The sequence below is a fragment of the Gekko japonicus genome, unplaced genomic scaffold (genome assembly GCF_001447785.1).
Source record: "Gekko japonicus isolate JY-2015 unplaced genomic scaffold, Gekko_japonicus_V1.1 scaffold192, whole genome shotgun sequence".
Lineage (NCBI taxonomy): Eukaryota > Metazoa > Chordata > Lepidosauria > Squamata > Gekkonidae > Gekko > Gekko japonicus.
The window spans coordinates 951671-964393 of NW_015165835.1; positions in this window are offsets into that span (position 1 = coordinate 951671).

A 12723-nucleotide genomic window follows, 5' to 3' on the forward strand; every position below is an offset into this window, starting at 1 on the left:
GATATGAAGAATGATTAACTCATATGTCCGAGGGGGATGGTGGGAAGCTAATTAAGACTGTGATCCGGAGCAGAAATATTTGGAAGTAATGCATTCAGACTCAGAGGGCAAAGCATTGTTTTCAAATTACCTCGTTGGCCTCCTTCTTCCTCTGTTCCAATTTACTCATCAGTCTAGAGGGCTTCAAGACTTAAGGGGTTTAACTGGTAGACTAATCAACAGAAAGTTTAGTCGATTGATCAGCAGGATCATTTTGATTGAGGAGGCTGAGAGACCGGGGCACAGGGTATTTATTTAAGTAAACCTGTATAGTATAAAAGCAGTGTGGTGCGGTGGCTAGAGTGTCAAACTTTGTTGTTGTTCAGTCGCACAGTCGAGTCCGACTCTCCGTGACCCCATGGACCAGATCACGCCAGGCCCTCCTGTCTTCCGCCGTCCTCTGAAGTTTGCTCAATTTCATGTTCATTGCATCTATGACCATGTCTAACCATCTCATCCTTTGCCGTCCCCATCTTCTTTGACCTTCAATCTTTCCCAGCATCAGGGTCTTCTACAGTGAGTGCTCCCTTCTCATTTCCCAGAGTCAAACTAGACTCTGGGAAACCTGGGCTCAAAGGTCATGAAGCTTGCTGGATTAGTTTAGGGACAAGTCACATTCTCTCAGTTTACCCTACCTCACAGAGTTGTTGCATGGGGGGGGGGCAATATGTTCTGCCCTCTAGAGCAAGGGACAGGCTCCTTAGGAAAAAGAGCTACCTGGAAAAACAGGCAAACTGAAGGATAACAGCAAGACTGCTGCTGCTGCTACTACCCTCATCATTCCCCTGAACAGAACTGGGATTAAATCAGTTTGCTGGGTTTAAATCTGGCATATTTAGCACACAAGCAGATCAGTAGGAAGCAGTTGAACTAGCCAGGCTCTCCAACTGGACCAAGGCTCAAATAAATCCAGAGGGAAGTAGCCCTGCCCATTCTCAATGGTGTTTCTAGGGACTTGATCCTGCCTGGGCTTAATTAAGCCATGATCCTTTGAGGAGCTATAAATATAGGAGCATCAGTCCTGTTTGACGGCAGCAGCATAGGCTGCATGTATGGTGCTTCTTCTGCACAGGGCTCCACTGGGAGCTCAGGATGTGGGTTGGCTCTGGCAACATTATGGGTCTCCTAAGTATCTGATCAGGCTGCTGACTCTCGATTGAGAAATTCCTGGAGATTTGGGGTGCAGCCTGGGGAAGGTGGGGTTTGGGGTAGGAGGGACCTCAGCAGGGTATAACACCACACAGTTCATGCTTCAAAGCAGCCATTTTCTCCAGGGGAACGGATCTCTATGTGCTGGGGAGTCAATTGTAATTCCAGGAGATCTCCAGAAGAGAGTCAGCTTTTATTGAAGGCTTGAAACAAAATTGGAGCGATGCAGACTCTTTTCTGGATAACCCTGCTGACTGAATGTGTACTATTAGGGAAAGAAATGCACACATACACACACACACCTGTAAGGCCTCAGCATCTCTATATGGGTGTGACAAAACGGTGGCAACGTGAAATTGAAGTAGTGTTTGGGTCCCAACACTGATAGCCGTGTGAAGAGTTTGAGTGAGGGTTGGTTGATAAGGGGAGTGGGCTGCCCTGTCTGATGTCCTAGTGCCTCTGGAAATGAGAGAGGGGACCTAATGTATGGAAGGTTCAGGGCTCTCTCTATGTTAAAAAGAGACAAGAGGGGTGGCAAACTGTGGCCCCGTTCACACGGAGCATTTGCCGCACTAAAGATATGGATGAGAGGCGGATTTTCCTGGCGCAATCACAACGCAACATCTGGGAAGTGTAGTGCCCCCGTGGCTAACCCGTGGCTTCGTGCCAAAGATACGGAGTAAAAAACTAGTACTTACAATGTACTAGTTTCCAGAAAACGTGGGGCAAGGGTGGGCATCTGATTGCGTCCCATCCTAGTCCTGTCGCAACCCGGTTAGGTTTTTTTTAAGTCTGCACAGGACGCACACAAACAATCATGCACATGCTCATCTTTTGGTGAGAAAACAAATATTCCCGTTTACCACGGAAGCGGCACCTAGCGATTGCTGGTGTGATCGCGCCGCACCACTTCTTTGCCGCGCTGCAGGATAGCTGTGTGATCGGCACCTCACGCCCTAACCACGGGTCCTCGACAGAAAGTGTGATTGGGTATTGGGGGATACCCATCCACATTATGGACACCAGTTGTTATGCGATTAGCTTCTGGTGGTTACAGCTGGTTCAGGGCCTTTGTCAGCTACAGCCAGTGTTGTGTAATGGTTAAAGTACCGGACTGCAGGAGATCTTCTTACAAATCCCAACTCTTTTGCATTTTCCGGCACGTGTGACCGGGGCCTTTGACTGCCTAACTTACCTGCATCCCTGAACTTGTGTAACAGAGTTTGTGGCAGGTGGTAATGTGAACTAGGGGTTGCAGTAGGTTAGGCTAAGAAAAACTGACTAGCTCTAGAGCATCCAGCAAACATCCATGGCAGAGTGGGCATTTGAACCTGTTTCTCCATCATCCTCATCTGACACTCTAACCACTATCCCATGCTCCCTTCCCGCTCCCTCAGATGACAAGTTCCTTCAAGGGTCAAATAATAACATATTTTCCTTATATAACTTAACAAAATTATACTTTGAGGGGGGAAATGGATCCATGGAATGGATTTCTCCCCCATGTGCCTTCCTGCTGTGGCTTCTTGTGCTCCTTCAAACATTTTTCAAGGTTTTGTGACCATTGGAAACATACATTCTTTAATCACCTCATCCTCCATCTTTGTAATAAATACACATAAAATTTCTTAATAAATTTATCATGTGTTTCATATAAAAGTGTCTCAAACTCTGATTGTTCTGCAACAAACCTTTGAGGTTTATCTTTAGCATACCTAGATTCTAGCTGTACTCTTGTCCACCAATCCAAATATATATCTTGTTCCTCTAGTTCTTCTTTGGACTTTAACTTATCTTCCTTTCATAATAAGTCTTCATATCTAAGTACTGTTTTCTTCTCCAATAATCTAGGTTGAGTAAATGCTTCCACTGGAAAGACCCATTTCATTTGCCAGGGCTTTTGATGGGATTTAAATGGCAGGCATCTTTTAAGGGGGGGAGGGATGGATTTGTGTTTTATTGTTTTCTGTTGGTTTTAATTGGAATTGTTTTTAAACTTTATTATAAGCTGCCGAACTGCAAGGAAAGGTGGGGTGAAATGTTTTAATAAAACAAGTAAATGCATTAAAAAAACCTCAAGGCAGATACCTTTTCTCTGTGTTCAACAGGTGGGCAATATGCAAGAACTAGAAACCTTGCCTGGTTGGGAATGGGGAAAGCCAAGCTAAAATTGGTCACTTCCGATGCATGAACATCTAGCACCAACCTCCTGCCCCTAGTTCTGAGGTACCCTGATGGGTGGCGTCATTCAGAATGTATTTATTTGAAACATTTATTAGCTGCCTTTTCTCCTTTGTGAAACTCAAGGTAGCTTACGATATAAATAAAACATTATTAAAAACACACTAAAAAGCACTGTTATGAAACCTTGGAAGGAGGCGCAGCTTTGAGCACTTCTTCATGTTACTACACTGGCAAAGGCAGAATACAGTCCAAGGAGGAAGATAATCATCTCTTTTTCTCATCTTGCACATGAGATCCACCCACGGGAACATGTGTAGCCCTTTCACATCTCGATGACAATGGTCTAGGGTTGGGCCTGAAGATCTCCCAGAATTACAACTGATCTACAGATGGCAGAGATCACTTACCCTGGAGAAAATAGCTATGTTGGCGGGTGGACTCCATGGCATTATAACCTGCTGAGGTCCCTCCCCAGGTCCTGCTCCCAAATCTCCAGAAATTTCCCAACCCCTGCAATGATCCTCTGAGTTCCAGTGAACTGATTGAACATTTTATGCGAATCAGCATATTGGAAAGTGCTGTGATTGGGGGATACCCATCCCCATTATGGACACCAGTTGTTATGCGATTAGCCTCTGGTGGTGACAGCTGGTTCAGGTCCTTTGTGTTTTCATGGATGATAGAAAGTACCTATCAGCTACAGCCAGTGTTGTGTAATGGTTAAAGTACCGGACTGCAGGAGATCTTCTTACAGATCCCAACTCTGCCATGAAGCTCAGTGTGTGACCTTGGGACAGTTACTCTCAGTCAAAGTACTTTACAGGCTTGTTGTGAGAGTACGTTGTGAAGAAGGGACCAATTATGCTAATCTGAGCTCCTTGGAAGATGTGTGAATGCAATTTTTTTTAAAAAAGAAGAAAGAACAGAAACAAATAAAGGTCACATACTTTGGGCCATATCACAGCATGTGCCACCATAGACCTATGTTTCTTGAGAACCTTTTTTTGTACTTTGAAACTGGAAACTAGGTAGCTAGTGATTAAAAAGAGCTGCTGGAAGGATTCTCGCATACTGGCTCAGCTCTAACTTTCCTTGATCTGTTTAGTTCGTTAATCTGATCACCTTAAACTTATAGCCCATTTTATAATATTTGTTTATTAGCTCCCACTTGACAAATGTTTCAGAATAATACTATTGGTTACACTCAGCCAGTTGTTGTTTTTTCCTCTGATGAAAAAGGGAAAAGAGGTGTCCTTTAACCATCCAAGGCTATGCTGGGGATCCTGGGACTTGCATGCACAAAAGCCACACAGGATAGAAGCTGTTGTAAACTGGATCCATCCCAGCAGAAGGAACCAAAGAATATGGAGAATGAAATTCTTGGTTGTAAATCTATTTCAAAACCCCTGTCTCCCTTATAAATAAAGGCTGAATGGTGGTGGCAGTTCTCTAGAACATTCCACACGCTCCAAAATCAGTTCGCTCTCTGATCTGTCATTCAGAGGGTCTCCCTATCCACTGGCTGCTTTGCCTGAGTCCTGCCTCCTACATTCTAAACATTTTGCTAATCTCTCCCCCCCATAGCCAGTCAGAACACAGAGGTTATTTACATATGCAGCCTCATTGGCCTCTGCCTCGGAACACAGAGGTCGTTTGCATATGCGACTTGATTGGCTTCTGCCTCTAACATTCTAAACAGTTTTGCTGTCCTGAGGTAAAATGTGCCCAATCTTCAGGTGAGGGCTGGAGATCACTCAGAATTACAACTGCTTTCCAGATTGCAGAGATCAGTTCCCCTGGAGAAAATGGTGGGCTCTGTATCTTTATATGCTGCTGAGGTAGCCCCCATATGACAGCCAATGTGATGTAGAAGTCAGGGCTTCAGAGCACGGGAGAGGCTGCAGGTATGTGGGGGGGTGGAAAGCTGAAGAGTGAGGAGGAAATAAAGGTAGGTTGATGATTGGCTGGGCAGGAGATAGGGTTGCGAACTCCAGGTGGAGCCTGGAGAGGGTGAGGTTTCAGGAGGCATGGGACCTCGGACAGGTACAAAGCCACAGACTCCACCCTCCAAACACTATTCCCTTCTGGGGAACCATCGTTGCCAATCTCCAGGTGAGGGTTGGAAATCACTCAAAATTACAACTGTTCTTTAGGTAGCAGAGATCAGTACCTCTGGAGAAAATGGTGGACTCAGTGTCATTATACCCTGCTGAGGTCACCACAGCAAATTAACACTGAGTGTCCAGGGCCAGGGCACCTGCCCAGAGCCTCTTTCTAGAGGCCGTTGTATTTATTTACACAACGGGCCTTTTTCCTAGTAACTGTATAATTATAATTGCCCTGAGTCTGACCTGGATGGCCCAGGCTAGCCTGATTTTATCAGACTTTGGGAGCTAAGCAGGGTCAGCCCTAGTTAGCACTTAGATGGGAGACCACCAAGGAAGTCTAAGGTCAATATGCAGAGGAAGGCAGTGGCAAACCGCTTCTGAACATCTCTTGCCTTGAAATTTCTATGGGGTTGCCATAAGTCGCCTGCCCTTTCCACCATAATTGTAACAGGTCTTCTAATGCCTCTTAAGGAAAATCACTCCTTTACACTGGCCAGTGTAATCCTATGAGGCACAAAAATGTATAATGTTTGTAAGTTATAAACACAAATTGCTACTGTGGATTAGTGGAAGTGACTTTCCTTCTCACATAGAATGCAGTTTACTTCCTGAACTAATGTTCTACAATAGGTAATTCATTCTGTGCTGTTTTAAGCCACTGGAGCTCAATTAGACTGTTATATGAATAATGTAAAGAGCAAAGTAATGAAGCGCTTCATTTCCAGCGAAAGTATAGCCTAAGTTTATGTTTAATATCGATAAAAATGAATAAAGACGCAATATGGCTGGAAGATACTATCCCAGTGCATCTAGACTCACACGGCATCCTCCTGTACCAAGCACTTGGCAAGTCTGGGATAGCTTCACATGACATGCTCTAATTGCATTTAACATTTGACCGATTCCGATGAACTGGAAAATATTGCTGTGTGCTGTGTGATGCGTTCCCTGCTCTCTGCCTCCAGGGTATGCATTAAAGAATGTTTTAAGTAACGGCAAAAACACATAGTCAATGAAGATTTCCCTTATCCCCTTTTTGGATGTCACTCTCGATCTGCCTTTACGAAGGGATAAACACTCTGGGTTTAATGAGGGGAACTGCTGTGAAACCAAAGTTGAGGGGTTGTATGCTTTCGAAGCATTAGAAAGCTGAAGGAATCCACTGCGTCCTCAGAAAGGAGGGTCATTGACATTCTAGGGCTCATTTACAGAGTCTAGCCACTACTAGCCTTGTCTATCTTAGTCCCACTCATGACAGCTAGACTGATGCTAATTCTGATAATCCTGCCTGAGAGACAACTGAAGGTGAGGGACACAAAGGCTGGTTGGAGGGGGTGGATAGAATCATAGGATCACAGAGCTGGAAGGGGCCATACAGGCCATCTAGTCCAACCCCCTGCTCAGTGCAGGATCAGCCTAGAGCATCCCTGACAGGTGTTTGTCCAGCTGCTGCTTAAAGACTGCCAGTGAGGGGGAGGCCACCATCTCCCTAGGCAGCTGATTCCACTGCTGAACAACTCTTAGGCTGATTTCGCATTACAGCTGCCTCGATGTTGCGCCGCCGTTTGCCCCGATACTATTGGTCAATTTCACACCCGAAGCTGCGGGGCTGCATTTTGACTCGCGGCTTCGCCCGATTTTGTGATCCTGTTTTTTGTGGGTCACGAAACTTCGGAGGAAATCAGGCGAAGCCGCGGGTCAAATGCGGGTCAAATGCAGCCCCGCGGCTTCGGGTGTGAAATTGACCAATAGTATCAGGGCAAACAGTGGTGCAACATCGAGGCAGCTCTAGTGCGAAATCAGCCTTACTGTGAAAAAAGGTTTTCCTAATATCCAGCTGGTCCCTTCCCACCCTTAAATTAAACACATTGTTGCGAGCCCTGTCCTCTGCTGCCAACAGGAACAGCTCCCTGCCCTCCTCTAAGTGACAGCCCTTCAAATACTTAAAGAGAGCAATCATGTCCCCCCTCAGCCTCCTCTTCTCCAGACTGAACATTCCCAAGTCCCTCAGTCTTTCCTCAAAGGGCTTGGTCTCCAGGCCCACAATCATCCTCGTCACTCTCCTCTGTACCCGCTCCATTCTGTCCACATCCTTTTTGAAGTGAGGCCTCCAGAACTGCACACAATACTCCCGGTGTGGCCTGACCAATGCAGTGTACAGCGGGATCATGACATCTTGCAATTTCAATGATATGCCTCTGTTGATACACCCCAAGATCGCATTAGCCTTTTTTGTCACTGCATCAGACTGGCTGCTCATATTTAACTTACGGTTCACCCGTACCCCAAGATTTTGTTAACACACACTGCTGCCCAGAAGTGTATCCCCCATCCAGTATGTGCATTCCTCATTTTTGTTACCCAGATGGCCACTGGCAGAACATGTCCAGAAGGTTCCAAGCCCAAACCCTAGCACCTTCAGTTGACAGGATCAGATAGAAGGTGATGTGAAAGACCTTAATGTGAGACTGCAGAGAGCTGCTGCCCGTCAGAATAGGCAGCACTGACCTTTATAGACTAGAGCTGCAATCCTAAATCTACTCTAAAAAAATAATCCAATTTTACTCAGTGGGGCTTACTCCCAGGCAGGTGTTTTGAAGATTGCAGCCCAAAGGTCTGATTCAATATTCAGTTCCCAAAATACTAGACGTCATGGGAATCCAATGAAGCTGATGGGCAGCAGATTCAGAATGAACAAAAGGAAATCCTTCTTTACACAGTGAGTGATTAAAACGTGGACTTCACTGCCAGGGGATGTAGTGATATCCACAGGCACAGACAGCTTTAAAAGAGGATTAGACAGATTCATGGAGGATAGGACTATCAGTGCCTTTTAGCCATGGTGACTAAAGGGAACCTCCACATTCAGAGGCAGTAAATCTCTGAATCCCAGTGCCAGAACACAACAGCAGGGAAGGCCTCGGCCTCTATACCCTGTTGTTGGATCTCCAAAGGAACTGGTTGGCCAGTGTGTGAGACAGGATGCTGGACTAGATGGACTATTAGTCTGATCCAGCAGAACTCTGCTTATGTTTTTAATATAAGGCACCTCCATGTGTCCACTTGAAACCTTCACATTTCTGGGTGATTTCAGGTAGAGGTGAATGCAGTAGATGTGAGCCTCGATGCTGATGACATCTGTTTATGTGCAGATTACTAAATGCCTTCACAAGGAAAGGCATTAGTTGAGTTCTGTCACCTTTAGCCTCAAGGAAGGCAAACATATGTACACTTGAGAAAATGAATAGATTAAAAAAAACAGAAGAACTAAAGGATAACGGAGGAGGGGAATAATTGCTGTTTGTTGCCTTGGCTTTGCAGAAATAAAGACATTGTAGGACATGATATGACAGTGGCAGACAGGCAACAGAAAGTGGGTTCCACACTAAGATGGGCTGTCAAACTAAAGTTCATCACACATTTTGGGCAGTTCATGGTTTGTGAAGTGATGTTCACAAACTGAAGAACTGCCACAAACTGTCATGAATGTTGATGTCATTTGGGAAGAGCAGAAAGAAGGGGTTTAACTCCCTGCTTTCTGCTCTTCACACACACACACACACAAGCACCCAACTGAGCTCAGCTGTTTGGTTTAAATGCCCCCCCCTGCTTTCTCCTCCTCACGAGCTGTTTGGTTTAAATGCCCCCCCCTGCTTTCTCCTCCTCACGAAAGCAGTGGGGAGCAGAAAGCAGGGGTTTAAACTTTAAATGGCTCATGAACTGATATGAACCGGGTCAGTTTGCAAATCAACCCTGGTTCATATGGGTTTGTGGATTGGTTCATAGTCCAGCCATGAACCACAAACTGAACTGGGAAAATACGGTTTGTGTGCATCCCTATTCCACACCTTCAGTAACTATGTCAAAAACTACACCTCCAAATTGGTTCAGACCTATGTAGATTGTTCTACAACTTCTGTGGAAGGACCATCTAGAGCAGGGGAGTCAGACATGCAGCCCACAGACTGGAACAGGCTCTCAGAGGGCTGCAATCTAGCCCACAAGGACCTGGCTGTTTCCTGCTTCCTTTTTCAGTTCTGCTGCTGCTGCCACATTACAGCTTGCTTTACTAGACTCTCTCAATTGCGCAGGAAAGATAGATAGGCAAGCCTCCCCTGTGTGACTGAGAGAGTCTAGTAAAGCACTGGCTGAGGTTCCTCCCCCTCCTCCTCCCAGGGGGAGGGAGGGAACTGGCCAGGCTGCTTCAATCCAGAGGAGACAAAGGGAAGCCATTCTTTCCTTCCACTATCTGAGGCTCCTACCTGAAGGGAGGGAGGGAATGAGGGAGAGCTTGTTTTTTTTGGACTGCCTCAATTGCACAGGAGAGATACAAAGCACCTTTAAGACCAACAAAGTTTTGTTCAAGGTATTAGCTTTTATGTGCCTTGCTACAGTGTGTGTGTATTTTGTTAGGTTCCTTATGCTGTGTGTGTGTGTTTTATTGTCCTTATGCCAGGGCTCTCCTGGGTGCAACTGGGTTCCCTCCCCCTTTTCACCGTATTCATGCCCTCATGATCCAGTCTTTCTCAATAAGAAAGTGATGTGAACTTTTTTAGAGGAGGAATAACAAGCCAGTGAGGTGGATTAGGCTGAGTGTGTGTGTCCAGATCAAGTTCACCCAGCACATTTCCTTTGTAGGAAGCTATAGTTATATCTCTGGGAAAGACATTTTGTAAACAAACACATGCCCCCAGTCCGTGTCAGGATGCCTTCTCATGTTCTTGACCGGCACATAAAGCAACTTATGCACAAAAGCTTGCAATGCCCAGCCATTTCATGTTTTCCCCTGGGTCCTAGGCTCAGAACACTGAGCATGAATTTCTGTAATAAATCAAAAGTAGGTTTGCAGCTTACAGATACACACCTGAACATCATACTCAAGATTGCTACAGCACAGACATTTTGATACAATAATTCAGAGCAGGAGGTGACTATAAACTTTAAAATGGACAAAATATTGAAAGAGTGCTTGTGTTTTAAGCATGTTTTATTTAAAGTTTTTAAAATATGTAATTGTTTTTGTGTCCTTTATGAAGTTTATATCTCTGCTACCTGGCATTACTTTTTAAGACGCACATGGCTTGGCCCAACAGGGTCTCATTTATGTCAGATCCGGCCCTCATAACAAATGAGTTTGACATCCCTGATCTAGAGTTAACCTATAGAAGTTTAAGTGGGGGAAGAGAACAAACAACTAGACAATAAAAGAGGACTCATTGGTTCAAGAGAAATGTTGGAGTGGATCCAGCCAGCACTTTCGCTCAGACTTGCCTAATCCTTCTTCTTTCTATTGCCCCCATTCCACATGCTTTTGGTCCACATAGCCTTGGGACACCCAGTTGGCTCTAATCCACTGACTTTGATCCGCATCATTAGGCTCATGGAAACGATAGCTGTTGTCTGAATTTCCAGGATGACATGCATGAGCAAAAGGTGTCATTATGGGGGAAGGGGCAACTAATGCAAAGGTAGGCTTCCTATTCTCTCCCCCCCATCTCTTTTGTGTAATTCTGTTTCTACCACTTTGCCGTTTGAGCAATGAGACATTAGAAAGAATGGGCTCACAAGCCAAAAACATTTACCACACCGTGCTAATATAACCTGTCTGTGAAATCCCATATTTCCCAAACAAAATCTACTTGAGTTTCTCTAATATGCTGCAAGTATATATTAAGATACCCTTTTTCCCCCATTGCCTCCTTTCATGTCAATGCAAATCATTCCCTTTACACTTTCACAGGTGTACAACATAGAAATTTACACATGCCCTTCTCTCCTTCATGGAATCTGTTAAAGGATGGATTTGTGTCACTTGCCTCGGTTTTTAATTGCTGCTGAAACAGATGCTGGAAGGGGGGAAAATACATCAAGACTGAATGATGCAGAAAAGGGAAACAGAGACTAAATATTTGCAGAAATTAAACTGAGACTGAACGTTAAGAATGTTACACAACTGTTATGCGCTCAGATGCTGAATGGAATTGGAAACAAGCATCTCAATGCCACCTCTTTGTCTCAGAGCCAGACAGCACATCGCTATAAATTCCCCTTGTACATGCTGTGATAAATTCCAGGGGGGGAAAGCATCAGCTGTAGTTTCCTTTGCATGAAAATACCCTGGAGGTTAATGGGGTCTTTGTAAGATTTGCTTTATTTACATGTATGCACAGAGAGCGTAGGAGACAAACAGGACAGTCCTAAAAAGAGTTAGACTCTTCTAAGTCCTGGCTTAGCCAGTTTGGTGTAGTGGTTAAGTGTGCGGACTCTAATCTGGGAGAACCGGGTTTGATTCTCCACTCCTCCACTTGCACCTGCTGATGTGACCTTGGGTCAATCACAAGCTCTGGCACAGCTGTCCTTTAAAAAGAGCAGTTTGTGTCAGAGTTCTCTCAGCCCCACCCACCTCACAGGGTGTGGGGAGGGGAAGGGAAAGGAGTTTGTAAGCCGCTCTGAGACTCCAAGTGAAGGGCGGGGTATAAATCCAATCTCCTCCTCCTCCTCCTCCTCCTCCTCCTCCTTTCTTCTTCTTCTTCTTCTTCTTCTTCTTCTTCATCATCATCATCAGATCTTGAAAGCTAAGCAGGGTTGGCCCTGATCAGTAGTTGGGTAGGAGACCAATAAAGGAATACCAGTGACACTGCACAGAGGCAGGCAATGGCAAACTGATTCAGAACATCTGTTGCCTTGAAAACCCCATGAGGGATCACCAGAAGTCAGCCGTGACTTGACACACACACACACAAATCCACTGAAGTCAAGCAAGGGACCTTAAGGTCCTCCTACTTCCATTTGGACCAGGGGGGCACACTTACAAAATTGCCCTTGTTATTTTGCTTTGGGTTCTTTCTGCAGGGCATGCTCTTTGTTATGCCAGAAGTTGGGGGGGGGGGCTTCATTTTATTAATGACTTTCTGTCACAGTTGGGGATTCTGGAATCTTCGTGACTGAAAAACTGTGCCCTTAAAAAATCCTATTTGAAATTCAGATGGAAATTTCAAAAGTTACCTCACCCTGGGCAGGGGGGGGGGGGGGGGAGTGAGGTAGCATCAGCTGTCTGTTAAGTGTGGTCTCATTCCTTTACATTTTAAAAGGCTATGGCCTGAGAGCTGATAGTTGGGCTACCCTCCCCTTGGTTCTTTTCAAGCTTTTTTTTTTTAATTGGAAGGGAAGGAGGCAGCCCTAGGATTTACCTTGTTGACTGAGCCCATGCTCTGAAAGCCAGCAGAGAATGGCTGGCATTCCT